Below are 19,073 nucleotides of genomic sequence, written 5' to 3' on the forward strand. Positions count from 1 at the left end.
TTTTCTGCATTAAACCCCATTTGCCATCCCTCAGCCCAGCTCTGCAGCTTATTTTCCTCCCTCTGTAATCTGCAGCATCCTTCCACACTGTCCACAACTCCACTGACGTTAGTGTTACCTGCAAATTTACTAGCTCATCCTTCTACACTCTTATCCAGGTCAACAGTGGCCCCAAAACAGATCCTTGCGGTAGACCACTAGTAACTGAAATCCAGGATGAACATTTTCCATCAACCACCACCCTCTATCTTCTTACAACTAGCGAATTTCTCACCTAAACCACTAAAATCACCCTCAATCCCATGCCTCCGTATTTTCTGCAATAGCCAACTGTGAGGGACCTTATCTAATGCATTACTGAAATTTATATACATCACATCAGCCACTTTACCTCATCCACCTGTTTGGTCACCTTCTCAAAGAACTTAATAAGATTTATGAAGCATGACATACCCTTCACAAAACCATGTTGACTAGCTCTAATCAAATTATTCCTTTCTGGATGATTATAATTCCTATCTATTATAATTCTTTCCAAGACTTTACCCACAACTGAAGTAAGGCTCACTGGTCTATAATTACCAGGGTTGTCTCTACTCCCCTTCAGCATTTGCTATTCTCCAGTCTTCTGGTACTTTGCCTGTAAACAATAATGACATAAAGGTCAATGTCAAAAGCTCTGCAATCTCCTCCCTAGCTTCCCAGAGAATCCTAGAATTAATCCCATCCAGCCCAGGAGACTTATCTATTTTCACACTTTCCAGAATTGCTAACACCTCCTCCGTATGGACCTCAAACCTGTCTAGTCTAATAGCCTGTAGCCCAATAGCTCCAAGGTATGGTACATTGGCGAGATGAAGCAGACGCTATGATAACGCATGAATGGATGTCGCATAACAATCACCAGACAGGGGTGTTCCCTCTCAGTTGGGGAACACTTCAGCAGTAAGGGACATTCAGGTCTTCGGGTGACCATCCTCCAAGGGGACTTCAGGAAACACAACAATGCAGAATGGCCTAGCAGAGGCTGATAGCTAAGTTTGGAACCCATGAGGATCGCCTCAACTGAGACCTTGGGTTCATGTCACACTACAGGTGACCCCTCACCACCAAACACTGTCTCTCTCTCTCTCACATGCACATGCACACACACAGTTTCATACTCACACAGACCCTCTCCCATACATACACTCTCTCTCTCACAGACGCATACAACCCCCACACTCACACCCTCTCACAGGCTTATACTTCATCATACTCACACACACACTCTACCAAGCATGCACACATGCAAACACACACTCTCTCCTGTGCACTCACACTCACACACTCACTCTCTCTCTCTCATGCACGCACACACATATAAGTCTATAGGGTGAATTTGCATTTGCAGAATTATAAAGAACAAAAGAACAAAGAAAATTTACAGCCCAGGAACAGACCCTTCGGCCCTCCAAGCTTAAGCGATCCAAATCTACTGTCTACACCTGTCGTCAATTCCTAAGCATCTGTTTCCCTCTGCTCCTCACCTACTCATGCACCTGTCCAGACACATCTTAAATGAATCTACCATGCCTGCCTTTACCACCTCTGCTGGCAACGCATTCCAAATGCCCACCACCCTCTGTGTAAAGTACTTGCCGCGTGTATCCCCCCTACACCTTTCACCTCTCACCTTGAATGCATGACCTCTCGTTACTGAATCCCTCACCCTGGGAAAAAGCTTATCTCTATCTACCCTGTCTATACCCTTCATGATTTTATAAACCTCAATCAGGTCCCCCGTCAATCTCCTTTTTCTAATGAAAACAAACCTAACCTACTCAACCTCTCTTCATAGGTGGCACCTTCCATACCAGGCAACATCCTTGTAAACCTTCTCTGCACCCTTTCCAAAGTGTCCACATCCTTTTGGTAATGTGGCGACCAGAACTGTACACAGTATTCTAAATGCGTCCGAACCAATGTCTTGCACAATTTTAACATGACCTGCCAGCTCTTATACTCAATACCCCATCCGATGAAGGCAAGCCAACCACATGTCTTCTTGACCACCCTGTGCAGCAACCTTCAGGGTACAATGGACCTGCACTCCCAGATCTCTCTGCTCTTCAACTTGTCCCAAGGCTCTTCCGTTCATTGTATAATTTGCTCTAGAATTAGACTTGCCTAAATGCATCATCTCACATTTGTCTGGATTGAACTCCAGCTGCCACTTTTCAGCCCAACTCTCCAGTCTATCTATATTCTCCTGTATTCTTTGACAGTCCCTTATGCTTTCTGCTACTCCACCAATCTTCGTGTCATCTGCAAACTTTCTGATCATACCAACAGTGCCCTCTTTCAGATCGTAGTCATGATTTGGAGATGCCGGTGTTGGACTGGGGTGTACAAAGTTAAAAATCACACAACCCCAGGTTATAGTCCAATAGGTTTAATTGGAAGCACACTAGCTTTCGGAGTGACTCTCCTTCATCAGGTGATTGTTCATCGACGAGTGTGCTTCCAATTAAACCTGTTGGACTATAACCTGGTGTTGTGTGATTTTTAACTCTTTCAGATCATTTACGTATATCACAAACAACAGTGGCCCCAATACTGATCCCTGTGGAACTCCACTGGTCACCTTTCTCCATTTCAAGAAACTCCCTTCAACTACTACTCTCTGTCTCCTGTTGCTCAACCAGTTCTTTATTCACTTAGCTAGAACACCCTGCACACCATGTGACTTCACTTTCTCTATTAGTTTACCATGGGGAACCTTATCAAATGCCTTACTAAAGTCCATGTATATGACATCAACAGCCCTTCCATCATCTATCAACTTGGTCACTTCCTCGAAGAACTCTACTAAGTTGGTAAGCACGATCTCCCCTGCACAAAACCATGTTGCCTATCACTGATAAGCCCATTCTTTTCTAAATATAAATAGATCCTATCCCTCAGTACCTTCTCCAGCAACTTTCCCACCACTGATGTCAGGCTCACTGGTCTGTAGTTACCCGGAATATTCCTACTACCCTTCTTGTAAAGGGGGACAACATGAGCAACCCTCCAGTCCTCCGGCACCTCACCTGTGTTTAAGGATGCCACTAAGATATCTGTCAGGCCCTAGCTATTTCCTCTCTCGCCTCCCTCAAACCTGGGATAGATCCCATCCAGTCCACCTTAATAATCTCTAGCCTATCCAACACATCTTCCCTATTTATGTCAACGTGATCCAATCAAACTTATCTCTAATCTCAACATTCATCATGTCCCTCTCCTCAGTGAACACTGATGCAAAGTAATAATTCAGAATCTTACCCATTCTCTCAGGTTCGACACACAGCCTTCCTTCTGTATCCTTTACACCTTGCATATGGTACTCACTGGTACCATTGTATGTCAGTGATGGAGGGTATAAATGTTTATCCCAAATGAACGGAGGGATGGGGTGCCCTTACTACAACATGAGCAACCTTCCAGTCCTCCAGCACCTCACCTGTATTTAAGGATGCAACAAAGATATCTGTCAGGGCCCCAGCTATTTCTTCTCTCACCTCCCTCAGCAACCTGGGATAGATCTCATCCGGTCCTAGGGATTTGTCCACCTTAATAACCTCTCGCCTACCCAACACATTTTCCCTACTTGTATCAATGTGATCCAGACTAATCAAACTTCTATTTCTAATCTCAACATTCATCATGTTCCTCACTCTGACGCAAAGTAATCATTTAGAATCTCACTCATTCTCTCAGGTTCGACACACAGCCTTCCTTCATTATCCTTTAGTGGACCAATCCTTTCTCTAGTTACCCGCTTGCTTCTTATATAAGAATAAAGTGCTTTGGATTCTCCTTAATTCTGCTCGCTAAAGCTATTTCATGACCCCTTTTAGCCCGCTTGATTCCTCATTTAAGACTGGTCCTAATCTTCCGATATTCTAGGTACATTTATTTTGCGCAAAAAATGGACAACTTGTAGGCAGTCAATGCAGGCAGTCAATCCATGTAATATTTTATAAATTCCTACTTTGGAAATAGAAACAGTCTGACTCAAGATTGGGATACAGACAGACTCTAACCTCACATCTTTAACGTATTGTCTGAGCTGAGATGTTACCTTTATTTATAAAACCTTAAGTTATCTCAAAAATGTGACTTAAAAGAAGTCCTGGGATTTACATATTAATGAACTGAAACCTGCAACCCATTCCAAAAGATGAAAGACTTAACAGCAATCTAGGTTTGTTAAATATATCATTTCAGTTGCATGTCACTGTAATCTTTTGCTATAAATCTTATGTCTTATGATTCTGTTCCACAGCTACCCAATAAAGGAGCAGTGGTCCGAAAGCTAGTGCTTCCAATTATACCTGTTGGACTATTAACTGGTGTAGTGTGATTTTTAACTTTGTACACCCCAGTCCAACACCGGCTCCTCCACATCATGACAATCATTAATGTTACTATGACTGACAAAGTATCACAGCAAGTCAGGCAGTATTTGGAGGTGGAGAAGTTGACATTTTATATGTAACCCTTCTCCATTCCTGAAGAAGAGCTACACCTGAAACATCGACTTCTCCACCTTCTGATGTTGCCTGGCTTCCAGTGTTCTTGCAGCCTCCTGCCTGTCTACTTTGGATTCCAGCATCTGCAGTTTTTTTTGTCACTGGCAAAGTATCACAGCACGAACTTGTAAATATTGGCAGTTACCTGGATTGCACCAAAAGACACCCAGTTCCCAATCACAATAATCACAGAAACCTGTTCTTCTGGATTTGCTGCTGATAATTAGATTATGATATTTCTCAGATCTTCTCCTTGCATGTATCTGCAGTGATTTAGGTTCTTGAAAATTTGGTGTGTCTTTGTGTTTAGGCTTATAAACGTAGTTTTCAATTGTTTGTTTCTTCAATACTTAGTCGGCCCTTGGGGCATTTTGGGGAATAGGGCATTCCCAGAAACAATTTTATTTCCTGTCAGCTGATCCACACACATCACAGCTTATGGAAATTGTGGAGGAGTTTTTAATATGATTCCCACCCTGCCCCATAAATGATTTTTGATGTCAGAGCTACAGTGGAGAAATCACATAAAATTTCAAGATTGTGGGAATGTTATTTCTAGTATGCAAATTGTGGAATCCGGGCTGCATGTGTAATAGTCATACCATATTTAATTAATTTGAAATAATTCTTTTTCAAATGTTCTTGAATATTACAAAATCATCTTTCTCCAGAAGGAGGAAAATATGAATCAAGTCATCGTTAGTGCTTGGACTGAGAGACAAATGTCAGATTAAAAATTAAAGAATGAGTCAATCGTCAAGTGCTTTTAACAACTCAAACATTTTGATTCTGAGGTGTAACCTCCTCAGATCATACTTTGGCAAATTAGTTGAAGCTGTTAAAAAATTGCTGGACTCTTTCATTTTACGTGACAGCAACCTTGAACATTGAAGTATTCTCTCAGTGGTTTCTGTTTTTGTCTACGTTTTGAGACTTTTGGTTTGTGTAGAAGAATATACCTTGTGTTCTACGTTTCTTTCTGCTGACTGAACATTTTGAAAGTGCTTTACAATGTGCTATTCACTACTTGCAGTTAGTAGCTGCAAGATAGCTAATCTACTCAGAAATATTGACTCTTTGCCAATACAGAAAGACTTTCCACGATGCATGGGAGGAGTTAATTTTGGATAAATGCTAGATGTTGCACTTTAATAAAGCAAACAAGGGCAGGACGTATACAGTTAATGGTAGGCCCTGGGTAGTGTTGCTAAGTAGAGAGGTAAAAACGAGGACTGTAGATGCTGGAAACCTGAGTCTGGATTAGAGTGGTGCTGGAAAAGCACAGCAGGTCAGGCAGCATCCAAGGAGCAGGAAAATCGACGTTTCGGGCAAAAGCCCTTCATCAGGAATAGAGGCAGGGAACTTGCAGGGTGGAGAGATAAATGAGAGGGGGCTGGGGAGAAAGTAGCATAGACTATAATAGGTGAATGGGGGTGGGGATGGAGGTGATAGGTCAGAGAGGAGGGTGGGGAATGATAGGTCAGAGAGGAAGGTAGATTGGATAGGTGGAAAGGAAGATAGGCAGGTAGGTCAGGTCATGGGGGACAGTGCTAAGCTGGAAGATTGGAACTGGGATGAGGTGGGGGGAGGGGAAATGAGGAAACTGGTGAAGCCCACATTGATGCCCAGGGGTTGAAGTGTTCCGAGGCAGAAGATGAAGCGTTCTTCCTCCAGGCGTCGGTTAGTGAAGGAGCAGCGGTGGAGGAGGCCCAGGATCTGCATGTCCTTGGCAGAGTGGGAGGGGGAGTTGAAATGTTGGGCCACAGGGCCACCCTCCACTCTAACCTATCACTTTCATCCCCACCCCATTCACCTATTGTACTCTATGCTACTTTCTTCCCACCCCCACCCCCACCCCCACCCCCCTCTCATTTATCTCTCCACCCTGCAGGTTCCATGTCTCTATTCCTGATGAAGGTCTTTTGCCCGAGACATTGATTTTCCTGCTCCTCGGATGTTGCCTGACCTGCTGTGCTTTTCTCACACCACTCTAATCCAGACCCTTGCTGAACAGAGAGACCAAGAGATTCAGGTCCATTGTTCTTTGAAATTTCTGTCACAGATAGACAGGGTAGTTAAGAAGGCTCTGGATATATGTTTACTTGCTGAGCTGCAAGGTTCGTTTTTCGGATGCTTTGTCACCACACTAGGTAACATCTTCAGTGAGTCTCTGAATGAAGCTTTCTACTTATATGTTTGGGATTCCTTGGGTTGGTGATGTCATTTCCTGTGGTGACATTATTTCCAATGGTGATGTCATTTCCCATTCTTTTTCTCAAGGGGTGGTAAATGGGATCCAAGTCAACGTGTTTGTTGATAGAATTCCAGTTGGAGTGCTATGCTTCTAGGAATTTTCGTGCATGTCTCTGTTTGGCACAGAGGGTGGTGTGTATATGGAATGAGTTGCCAGAGGAAATGGCAAATAGATAAGGTCATCTTTTCCACCTAGAACTAGAGGGCATAAGTGAGAGGGGAAAGATTTAAAAGGGACCTAAGGGGTAACTTTTTCATGCAGAGGGTGGTGTGTGTATGGAATGATCTGCCAGAGAAAAAGTGGTGGAGGTGGCATAATTACAACATTTAAGAAGCAGCTGGACGGATATATTAATCAGCCAATCAGCTACTTTGTAAAGATTGGCCTTGAAATGCCTAATGTCTCCACAGCAGAACCTCACTCCCACTGAAACCACATGTGCAGGTTAGGTGGTACCAATGGTCTTTCTTCCATCTGATATGTGTGCTGTCCTGCACATGCCACTTTGAGGATCCATCCCTAACCTTTAAGTTCATTTAAAATCCCAACCGTCTCCTTTCCCCTGCAATGTACATTTGGTAGGGGACCAATAGACGATGTCAGGTGACCCAGTTGCCACATTTTCACCCACCAAAAATGCTTACCCCATAATACATTAGGTGGGGTAAGCTGCCTGCAAGCCTACCTGGCCTTAAGCCTCTTTGTGACCCTTAATTGCCCAACTAAGGGGTAGGTAAGGGCCTAATTCTGCCTCCCTACCACAATATACTTGACACCAGAAGGCAGATTTGAATGGGCACGCTGCTTTTTAATCTACTCAAGGCAAAGCGTTTGGGAGGAAGTAGCAACAGGCCCCCAACAAAATGTTTCTCCACCCCAGCTTGGCATCAATAACATGACATCCCCAAATCCTTTCCCACCTTTCCTTAGGCAACTGATATCTCCCTCCCCTCCAAATCACAAACTTACAATGGCCATGTTGTCATCTTGCATTCACCCAGTCTCCCTACCTATTCTATCCAGATTGTAATTTTGATTACCTCAAAGAAATCTCTTCTCAACCTTTTCTTCTCTAAGAAGAACAGTCTCAACTTCTTCAAGATGGGAAAATTATGGCCAATGCCTCCACAATTTCTACTCTTACTTTGCCCCGTATTCTTGAATGTATCTTATCTGTCCTGGTGCCTTATCAAGTTTAAATACAACCAGCCAATATCTTCTCTCTAACACTTTCAGACCCATGTAGAATTTGAACTTATTTGTGATACCAATCTCTGAGCTTTTGTTAATGGTAATTGTTCCCACAGTGCTCTTTTCCTCTCTCACCGACATCAATAGTTGGATATATATGAAATAACTGTTTAAAACATGGGAGTGAGGATAGGTTTGGGAATTAGAGGTTGGGAATAAATGTGTACCACTTATCAGTAATGTGACTTCTGCTCCCAATCCCACCAGATGATGGCCAGTTCTGTATCTTCAAGGAGAGTTCTTTAACAAAGTTGTGCTTCCACTCTCCCATTCGTCTTGCTGGTGCCTGTTCTATTTTTGTTTTGGAGTAATGCTTATGATTGAATATGATTGTGTGTGTGTGTAATGCCTCATTTGCTGAAGAGCTGAGAGATATGTCTGAGGTATCATGCCAATGAAAGATGTGATAGCCTGAGGTGTGTGACTGTCATTGTTCAGTTAGACGGGGAATAGACTGCATTGTTGTTGTGATGGTGGAAGTGAAGTTATTGTGTTTGAGACTCAAACATAATGAGTTGTGGATAAACTCTTGATAATTAGGGGAATCAAAGATTACGAGGAAAGGGAAGGAAATTGTCTATGAGGAATGTCAGGTAAGCCTGTGATCCTAGTGAATGGTAGAGCAGGCTTGAGGGGCCAAATGACTTACTCCTCTTCCTATATCTTTCCCCCTACAGATACAGAACATCCCTCCTCCTCTGTTCTACCTCTACCAAGAGTAAAAGGATAACTAGGGAAAGAGTAAAGACCACAGTGGTAATTTATGCCTGGTGTCAGACAATATAGATGAATATTTTCTGACAGTATTCAATAGTGAGAGGGATGATTTAGGTATAGAAATCAGAGATAAGCTCTGTGATGTTCCTAAACAAATTAGCATAGACAAAGAAAAGGTTCTGAGTGGTCTGGCAGGCGTGTAAGTAGATAAATCTTCAGGGCCGGATGAAATGTATCCAAGGCTGCTGAGTGAGGCAAGCAAGGTAATAGCACAAGCGCTAGCAATAATGTTCAATTCCTCTCTGACCACAAGAGAGAATGCCAAAGGACTGGAGGACAGCCATTGTGGTAACGTTATTCAGTAAGGGAGCAAGAGATAAATCAGGAAACTACAGACCAATCACTGTAGCCTCAGATGTGGGGAAACTACTGGAAGCAATTCTGAGGGACAGAATTAATCTCCACTTGGAGAGACAGGGATTAATCAAGTACAGTTAGTGTGGTTTTGTTATGGGCAGTGCATGTCTGACTAATTTGATTGAATTTTGTGAAGAGGTGATGAGGGCAATGCATTCAATGTGGTCTATTTGGACTTCAAGAAATTTGGCTGATTTGATCCAGATTTAACTGAGGGGTAATAAGTAGGGGTAATGATTAAGGGGTCTTTTGTGATTGGGCTGATCAATGGCAAATGGAATTTTATCTGGATAAGTATGAGTGATGCACTTGCACAGGGACAGGGAAAGAGATAATGAACTGGAGGATCCTGGGAAGTACCAAGGATCAAACGGATCTTGGTGTGTATATCCATCTGTACCTTAAGGTAGCAGGACAAGTAGATAGAATAGTTAAGAAGGCAGATGGGATAGTTATGCCATAAGAGATAAGAACAGTATGTCATTCAGCCCCTCAGGCCTGTCTTGCAAAACAAATGGAACATAGCTTATCCAGCATTCCTCATGTCCAATTTCCTGCCCATTTCCTGTATTCCTTGATTCCCCGAATGATCAAGAATCTAGCTGTCTCAACCCTAAATATGCATGAGGACTCTGTCTGAGCAATCTGTGGCAAGGACTTCCAAAGACACTCAATTCACTGAAAGAAGAAATTCTTCCTCATCTTAGTCTTAAATAGGTGTCTCTTTATTCTGAGACTGCCCTCTGGCCCCAGACACTCCAATGAGGGGAAACATCCTATGTGTTTCAATGAGATAACCTTTCATTTTTCTAAACTCCAATGAGTAAAGTCCCAACTTGTTTAGCCTTATTCATAAGAGAATCCCTCAAGACCAGGGGTCATCCAAGTGAATCTGCTCTGAACTGCCTCCAAAGAAATAATATCTTTCTTTAAATAAGGGGACTAAAATTGCTCACAGTATTACAGATGTGGTCTCACCAGCACCTTGTTCAGTTTCTGGAAGACTTCTCTATTCTTATACTCCACCTCACCCCACCCCTTGAAATAAGGGCTAACATTCTCAATTGCACAGAGAAAAACTCGACAGGAGATGTCAACCAAACAGTATTGCGAAGCATTAAATTCTCAGTTGAAGCCAACAGTTTGGGTCAGTGTGAGGAACGAACCCATGACTGTGGGAATATTCACACCATGCTCTAACCACCTGAGCTAAACAACCAGCAGGCCCAAATGTGCTGCTATGACTTCCTTCATAATTTATTCCGATAATAGATGATTAGCAAATTGATCTATAGTTACCTGCTTTTGTGTCTCCCTTCCTCTTTGAATATGGATATCACATTAGTTGTTTTCCAATCTTCAAGTACTTCTCCAGAATCCATGATTTTTGGAAAATTACAGCCAATGTATCTACTATCTTCAAAGCTACCTCTTGCTTTTATTAGCTGAGGCATAGAGTTAAGGGCAGGAAGGTTATGTTGGAACTGTATAAAATGTTGGTTAGGTCACAGCTGGAGTATTGTGTGCAGTTCTAGAATCCACATTATAAGAAGGATGTGATTGCACTTGGGAGGGTACATGGGAGATTTACCAATATGTTTGCCTGGGCTGGAGAATTTTAGTGGCGAGAAGATCTTAGATAGACTGGCTTGTTTTTCTTGGAGCAGAGGAGTCTGAGTGGGGACATGATTGAGATGTCTAAAATTATGATGGGGATAGGTAGGGTAGACAGAAAGGAACACTTCCCCTTGGTAGAAGGATCAATGACCCAGGACATAGATTAAAGTTAAGGGGCAGGAGATTTAGAGGGGATGTGAGGTAAAAAAAAGGTCACTAACTGGGAATCTGGAACTCACCAACTGTCAGAGTGATGGAGGCAGAAACCTTTATAACACTTAAGATGTATTTAGCTGTACAGTTGCAATGTCAAGGCATATACATATATGGAGAAAGTGAGGACTGCAGATGTTGGAAAATCAGAATAGCACTGGAAAAGCACAGCAGGTCAGGCAGCAACCAAAGAGCAGGAGCATTGATGTTTTGACATAAGCCCTTTATCAGGAATGTGGAATCATATTTTACAAAATGGGATTAGAATAAGTGGTTGTTTTGAAAGGGCTTTTTTCTGTGCTCTATACTTCTTTGACTATATGACATCCAACCAACTCCACGACCAAGATGTCCTCTCTTTCAACATTTTGAAAATCAAAATATTCCATTTAGTATTGACCAGTGCACTCTGCATCTTCGGTGAAAATGTATGAATGAAGGCTGCATTGAATTACTGCCAGAAAACTATGCCATTAATTGCGTAAGGTAACCTCCTCCAGATACCTTTAAGTTACAATGATCATCAATTAGTCGGATATTTGTGGGCATAAGCTAGAATTATTAAAAAGGTGTGGCTTATTAGCAGAAGTCCCCACTTAGAACATATTTTCATCCTTTTCCTCAAAACCTTCAGAAACGTGAAAATGCCATTTGCATACACCCAACATCACAGTGCACACAAGAAAATTTGGAACATAGGTGACCTATAATGGTAATGAGACAAGGTCCTAAGTGTCCAACATTATATAACTGACCACACATTTCCTTTTTTGGTCTATCTTTTGCCAGAATGAGCTCTCTTTACTTGGTATGCTTTTGTCCTTGTTGCTAGGCATTTCCTCCATGGAGTGCAAAATAGCTGTTATTTTTAGTCAGGAAAAGCTCAGAGCTGATCCGTGTACATTCGTTCAAAAGGAGATCTTTGCAACTCATGAAACAATTTAGAAATCAGAAAATGCACAATTTAAGGATTTTTATTTACTTTAATATATTATTATATTAATTATATTACTTCTCCTTATGGAAGTTCAACAACAGTGCTAAAATACTGCAATGTATTGCATGAGAGATATTTTTTCAACACGGTTATTTGCTTATTTTGAATATGTTCAAATGTATATTGCCATGCAATAAACTTGACATACACGTTGCCAGCAATATTGAAAGGTACTTGCAACCATATACCCTTTTTGTTTTTATTTCCATCATACATACCTAAATTTTAAATCTTGCATCTTTCCAGTATGGATGACACTGAGAGGAAATAGTTTCTGTAGCAACCATTTGGTGAATTTTGCTTTTTCTTTCTGGAAGCCTGTAGAGTGAAAGTGTTGTTATGAATTGCATCTTTTAACAATTATTTATCAACTTATTTTTCACACTTGTCAAGTCTAATGTACTTCAATTCCAATCATTCTAAATTGTTCCTCCAAGGATATGATGGTCAATAATTGTCTGGTCTGAGCTCGATTTCCTGGCACTATATACACATAGATATTATTGGTTAACTGAATCAACAATTAACATCAATCTAGCAGGATGGTTAATGACGGCATATCTCCATAGAGGAGAACATTTTCTTAGGCACCCATTGATTTGCAATAAATTTAAATAGAAATAGCTGGTAGATCATTAAGGCATTTTAGTTCTGGTTTGCTGGTTTATTAGTTGATCTGTGGTCAGCACTTTAATATATTACAAAGACTGCTCTGTTAGATATCAGCAACGATGTGTTTGTCATTAATGATTTTTAATAATTAATGACACAAAAGTAATTTCTAATCTAAATAAAGTGTTCAGCGGATATACATCCACATGTCTTCACTAGAAGATGTAGGCAAAAGAAACAAATTTAACTTGTGATGTTCAGCACTACAAAGATGGATTACAAATTTCATTCTTTGCACCCTGCAGTGATCACTATATAGGTTAGTGGCATTGTTGTGCTCTCCACAGAGGGGTGACTGCAACAGTGTTCTGTGCATATTGCCCATCTCAGACATGTTCTCCAGCTGGAAATCATGCCAACTTACTTCAAGTCAAGAAGGTGAATATTGCAATAGCAGTGTGCTGTGCAGTGTGATGCCACAGAATGAGAATGCAGGTTGCCTGTTTACCAAGTAGTGACACTCTGGTAAATTTAACCTCCACCAGGGATTTTCCAAAAAAAAGGCACAATTATAATCCTGTACTATCTACAGGTTTAGTAGCTCATTGATATAGCAATGCAAGTCAATAAACAATGCAACTTTCATGACACAGAACATTCTGGACAAATGATTCAGCAAATCTCCCAGATAATATTCAAACAGAATGACATTGTTTCAGTAGAGATACTCGTGATCAATATTTTTTCTTTTTAAATTTTATTCTAAAGTCATGATCTTAAGCTCTCTTCAATGTTTGATGGGTGTGTACATCTTCAAACCTATCAAACATGTTAGACTGAATTTTATTTAAGAAAGAGGCAGCCATGACCTTCTGGACCTTGCAAAGTTTACCTCTGCTGATAGTGGCTGTAGTTGTATGTAAAATGTAACCCGAACATTAGAAATTTGAATTAGCTAATTTAAAGACTAAGACCAACCTTTGGTGAAATCAATTGTAAATAATAGACTCTTGAGTCATCCTTTCTGTGATGGTTTGTGTCACCTTAATTTCTGTGCTTAACTCAATTGAAACTGACATGATCAGCCCATTCTAAAAGTGATAGTGAGTTCTGAAGTTCTATAATGGAGGTAGTCTAGCTACATCATGGAATATGATGTATTGATTTTTAACTGAATCTGTGAAATTCCAGCATTGCAACAAAAACTCAGAGAATAAAGTAATTCTTTCTGCCAGTAATTGACATTCAAGATATCACCTTGCATCTGTTACTTCTGTTCATAATCACAATTGCCGTGTTGCCAGGCAGCCGAGAACTGGCTTCAATGCCCAACAGACACCAATTATGCAAATAATGCCAGGGACAAGATTATTCATATTCAGCTGTTGATGCTTCAGTCACATCTGCTCATCGATTTTGCAAATTTATGCTGATTCAGTTACAGCCTCTCCAGGCATTAGTATGCCTGCAATCCAATACATCTGATGCTCTCTCCAAATCAACTTCTTATGGACTAAGACCATTAAAACAGGAAATGCATTGTGTGAATTACCATTTTTATTGGCCAAAATCCTTCAAAGGCTTTTAAGGTTTACTTTTAAAAATACATACTTTTCTCCACAGTCACTTTAAGTACATGTCCCTCATAAAACAGTACTTGTAGCCCTGACTTTAACCCACAGCAGGAATTGGAAAGGTGAAAGGAGGTCCAGACAAAACAGTGAAGCATCCTGACCTTTGGGAGCAGGATACCTGAGGATTCCGAGGTGTCATATGTACGCCCTCTGACCTTTTCTCACCCAAGACCTTAGGAAGGTACGATTGACTGGCAGCAAAGCCTCAAACAAACAATTCCCCTGCACTCGGGTGCATAATGGATTTCTGCAGGATATCATATTCGAGGTTGAGTAACCAGGGACAAGAGTGACCTGAATTTACCTGCTCCTCCTGGACCCACAGTGTCATTTTGTAAAATGTCAATGGACTCAATCTTTTGAGATGCCTCCATTCCGTATTCCTCTAGTCACTAAAAAAACCAGGTGAGAAAGGAATGGTCATCTTTCTACTCAAGCCAAAAATGAGCTATTGGGTTCTGATTTAGTCATCTGAACTAATTTGCATATTTAAAGAAACAGCATGACATGTTATACCATGTTAAACAAATTACCCAGATTTACAAAATCTTGGATATTTCTTTCCCTAGAAATACAGTATAACATCAGGAATATTGATCCTATTGATCCTTTGGTGAGGTATGCCTTTAGTGTCTTTCAACCATTGATAGAGTCATCAAGTCGTAGAATCATTCACTCATACAGAACTGAAACAGACGTTTTGGTCCAACTCATCCACACCAACCAGCCATTCCAATCTGACCTAATCCCTTTCACTCGCATTTGGTCCATATCCCTCAGTATGTAAAGTATTCATTGACATTCTGAAATTTGAAAATGTGCATTTTTTACAGAAGGCTGTTCCTGAAAAAAAGCTCTATGATGTGAATTCAGTGATTAATGAAAGGGGAATGCAAATAAACAAGGGAAGAGAGTTCATCTCACCTCAGTCAGGAGCTTAATAATTTGGGGTATCCCTTCTTGAAATGTAAGAAATTGGAGAACCTCATGGGATAATGTAAAGTTGCCATTATCTTACCAAGTTGCTCTCTCATTCAAGAGTTGACTTATGAATTTAACCCAACGGTCACTATGCTTCAGGTACAGGGCAAGGTTGAGAGGGAGAGTCCTTCATTATTTCCTCAGCCTCAGAATTGAGCTTACATTGTTCACATTACAGTGTATCACAAACCAGCTGCCAAGCAACGGAACCCCTCAGAGGGGGATGAAGGGTAGTAAACAAGTGTTTATTCCCATTTTTACTATTTATAGCAAGTAAACAGATGGAATCAAATACAATTTAACTAATAATCAAGACTTGTCCGATCTGTTAGTGCAGAATCTGTTTGCTCTCAAAATGGCTTTCACAGAATCCCTACAGTGCTGAAGCAGGCTGTTTGGCCCATTGAGTTCATACCAACCCTCTGAAGAGCATCCCACCCAGACCCAACCCCCTACCTTATCCATGTAACCCTGCATTTTCCCGTGTCTAATCCATTTGGCCTACATATCCCTGGACTATGGGCAATTTAGCATGACCAATCTACCTAACCTGCCCATCTTTGGATTGTGGGAAGAAATCAGAGCACCCGGAGGAAACCTATGCAGAAATAGGGTAATGTATAAATTCCACAGTTACCCGAGAGTGGAATTGAACTTGAATCCCTGGTGCTGTGAGGCAGCAGTGCTAACCACTGAGCCACTGTGACACTCAAATGAATGCACTGTCTCATGACGGTGACTGCATCTGAGCATAGTGAGAGTGGGGCACTTGGTGAAGGGAGACTCTGGTATTAAACTTTCAGGAGCATGTCAAACTACAATTGGCAAACTCACTTGGACATTATCGGAACATACTTGATCATCCATTAGTGATTACGATGCTCACTTTCTATTTTCCTTCTTTTGGCTAGTTCAGCTCTCCTTCTCTTTCATAACTTTAGTTCTGCATGATTCTCAGTATTAAGGCTTGAACAATGTTGGAGAATGTACCAAGGCAGTGGGATGTGTTTCGGATTAGATTCAATCAAATCTGAAAATATAATTAGTAATTAAAATTATGAAAATTATATTTCATACCTGGGCTATAATTTCACAGTTTCTATTTGGAGTTTGTTTTTCTTTAATTGATCAGCTGTTCTTTTGAAATTCCAAGCATACAATGGTTGTGATCAGAATATCTCTACTCAGTTTCAGGCCACGTATCTGATGCTTTGCAGCAAAACTATAATGGATGTAACATAAGGCCCAAAGGACAATGTAATGAATTGGACATAATGGATCTATATGGCCATTTCTTCACTGTCTCTGAAAAAAATTCCTGGATCTTTCATTTTGGGTGAACCTAAACTAGATGAACTTCAGTGGTTTAATAATGCCACTTATCACCATCTTCTCAAAAGCAAATAAGGATAGGCCGTAAATGCTGGCTCAGCTTACTTTCTACAAAAAATATTTTACTGTTATATTTATTGCTTTATGCACACTAAATCTTGGTGAGGTGTACTGCTCTTCAACCAGGAAGAATTCCCTTTCTTTCATAGTCAGATAATCTCAACTAGGTTGCACTGTAATTGGCTTCAGAGTATCTGGGCCAGAGAGGAGTGGTAACATTTTTCCGGCAGAGGTTTTTGATCTATCCAACAGTTTGTTGGAAAATGGGACACTACAAGATCTGGTTTAGACTTGTGAGTTCCCCCGTCTCGCCCACTCTTTCTCCTTTTTGTCTTTTACTTTACTGATCTCTACCCCAAATTGAATGCCTCCTAACCCACTCCCAAGCTTCCTGGTCATCCTCCTTTCTAACTGAACAAAGTCAGCTATGTCCTAATCTTCTATTGTACTTTGCCATGAACATCCTGTTGCTGTTGTCAACCAAATGGAAATGAGACCTGAGGCCCAACATTATTTGTGCCACCAAAAACTTCACCATTCAAGCACACAGATTGTTCCTTGTGACCATTCTGCATCCCCAACCCTGAACATGCAGAATATTGGCAAGACAACATTTCTAAGCATTAAACACTCGACCATAAAGTAGTAATGTTCGCGTGCAACTAGCTACTCTTTCCCCATTTTAATTTTACAAATGCATGTGTTTTGTTTTCTTTGTACAAGTATAGCTAGAGGCAAAGATAAATAACCTGAATAATGTAATGTAAGGTGCTGTCAGCTGTCAGTGTCTGTTATCTGAAAAATTCATCTGTTCTTGGGAAAGCCCAGGGTGAAACCCTTTAACCAGAGGATGCCACGTTGGAATAAAATATATCAGCACAATGAGTAGGTGGACTTAAGTGAACAGTTGAGCAGGATGGAGAAGAACTGTGGCAATAATGAGCAGTATGAGTACTAGTGTGACATGTCATATTAAACTAGTCATATATTTGAAATGAAAAGAAAACATGAAATGTGGAATTAATGTGATAAGCCTGTCAACGTCTGAAGAAAAGTTAACATGATAATCACCGAATGCTACATCACAACACCAATATGATATATTAACAGTGTTGGGTTGACTGCCATCTTGAAGCAAAATTAATGGGAATATGTTTAACAGTCTGATGTAAAAAGAAAATCTTACTAATTTTTTTGATGTTCTGAAAACACTCAGACAGTTAAGTGTGGAAATTCTCACAGAGTCACAGAGTCATGGGGATGTACAGCACGGAAAGAGACACTTCTGTCCAACTCATTCATACTGATCTAGTCCCATTTGCCAGCACTTGGCCCATATCCCTCTAACCCCTTCCTATTCATGTACATGTCCAGCTGCCTTTTAAATGCTTAATTGTACAACCCTCCACCACTTCCTCTGGCAGCTCATTTCAAACAAGCACCAGCCTCTGCATGAAAAAGCTGCCCTTAGGTCCCTTTTATATCTTTCCCCTCTCATCCTAAACCTATGCCCTCTAGTTCTGGACTCCCTCACCCCAGGGAAAAGGCCTTTTCTACTTATCCTATCAATGACTCTCATGATTTTATAACCCTCTGTAAGGTCACCGCTCAGCCTCCAGGGGAAAAACCCTCAGACTATTCAGCCTCTCCCTATAGCTCAAATCCTCCCACCGTGGCAACATCCTTGTAAATCTTTTCTGAACCCTTTCAAGTATCACAACATCTTTCTGATAGGAAGGAGACCAAAATTGCACGCAATATTCCAACAGTGGCCTAACCAATGTCCTGTACAGCCGCAACATGACCTCCCGACTCCTGTACTCAATACTCTGACCAATAAAGGAAAGCATATCAAACACCTTCTTCACTATCCTATCTATCTGCAACTCTCCTTCAAGGAGCTATTATCCTGCACTCTAAAGGTCTCTTTGCTCAGCAACACTCCCCAGGAACTTAGCATTAAGTGTATAGGTCCTGCTCTGATTTGCTTTTCCAAAATGCAGCACCTCGCATTTATCTGAATTACACTCCATCTGCCATTTCTTAGCTCATTGGCCTATCTGATTAAGATCCTATTGTACTCTGAGGTAACCTTCTTCTCTGCCCACTACACCTCCAATTTGAGTCATCTGCAAACTTACTAACTATATCTCCTATGTTCACATCCAAGTCATTTAAATAAATGATGAAAAGACGTGGACCCAGCACCGATTCTTGTGGCACTCCATTGGTCACAGTCCTCCAGTCTGAAAAACAACCCTCCACCACCACCCTCTGTCTTCTACCTTTGAGCCAGTTCTTTATCTAAATGGCTAGATCTCTCTGTATTCCAAGAGATCTAACTCCTCCAGTAAATCTGATGAATTAATACTGAAAACGACTGATTATTGTCAGTCTACAGAGTGAATCATACATTATAAGCATTTTCATGA

Source organism: Chiloscyllium plagiosum, chromosome 14, assembly GCF_004010195.1.
Source record: "Chiloscyllium plagiosum isolate BGI_BamShark_2017 chromosome 14, ASM401019v2, whole genome shotgun sequence".
NCBI lineage: Eukaryota > Metazoa > Chordata > Chondrichthyes > Orectolobiformes > Hemiscylliidae > Chiloscyllium > Chiloscyllium plagiosum.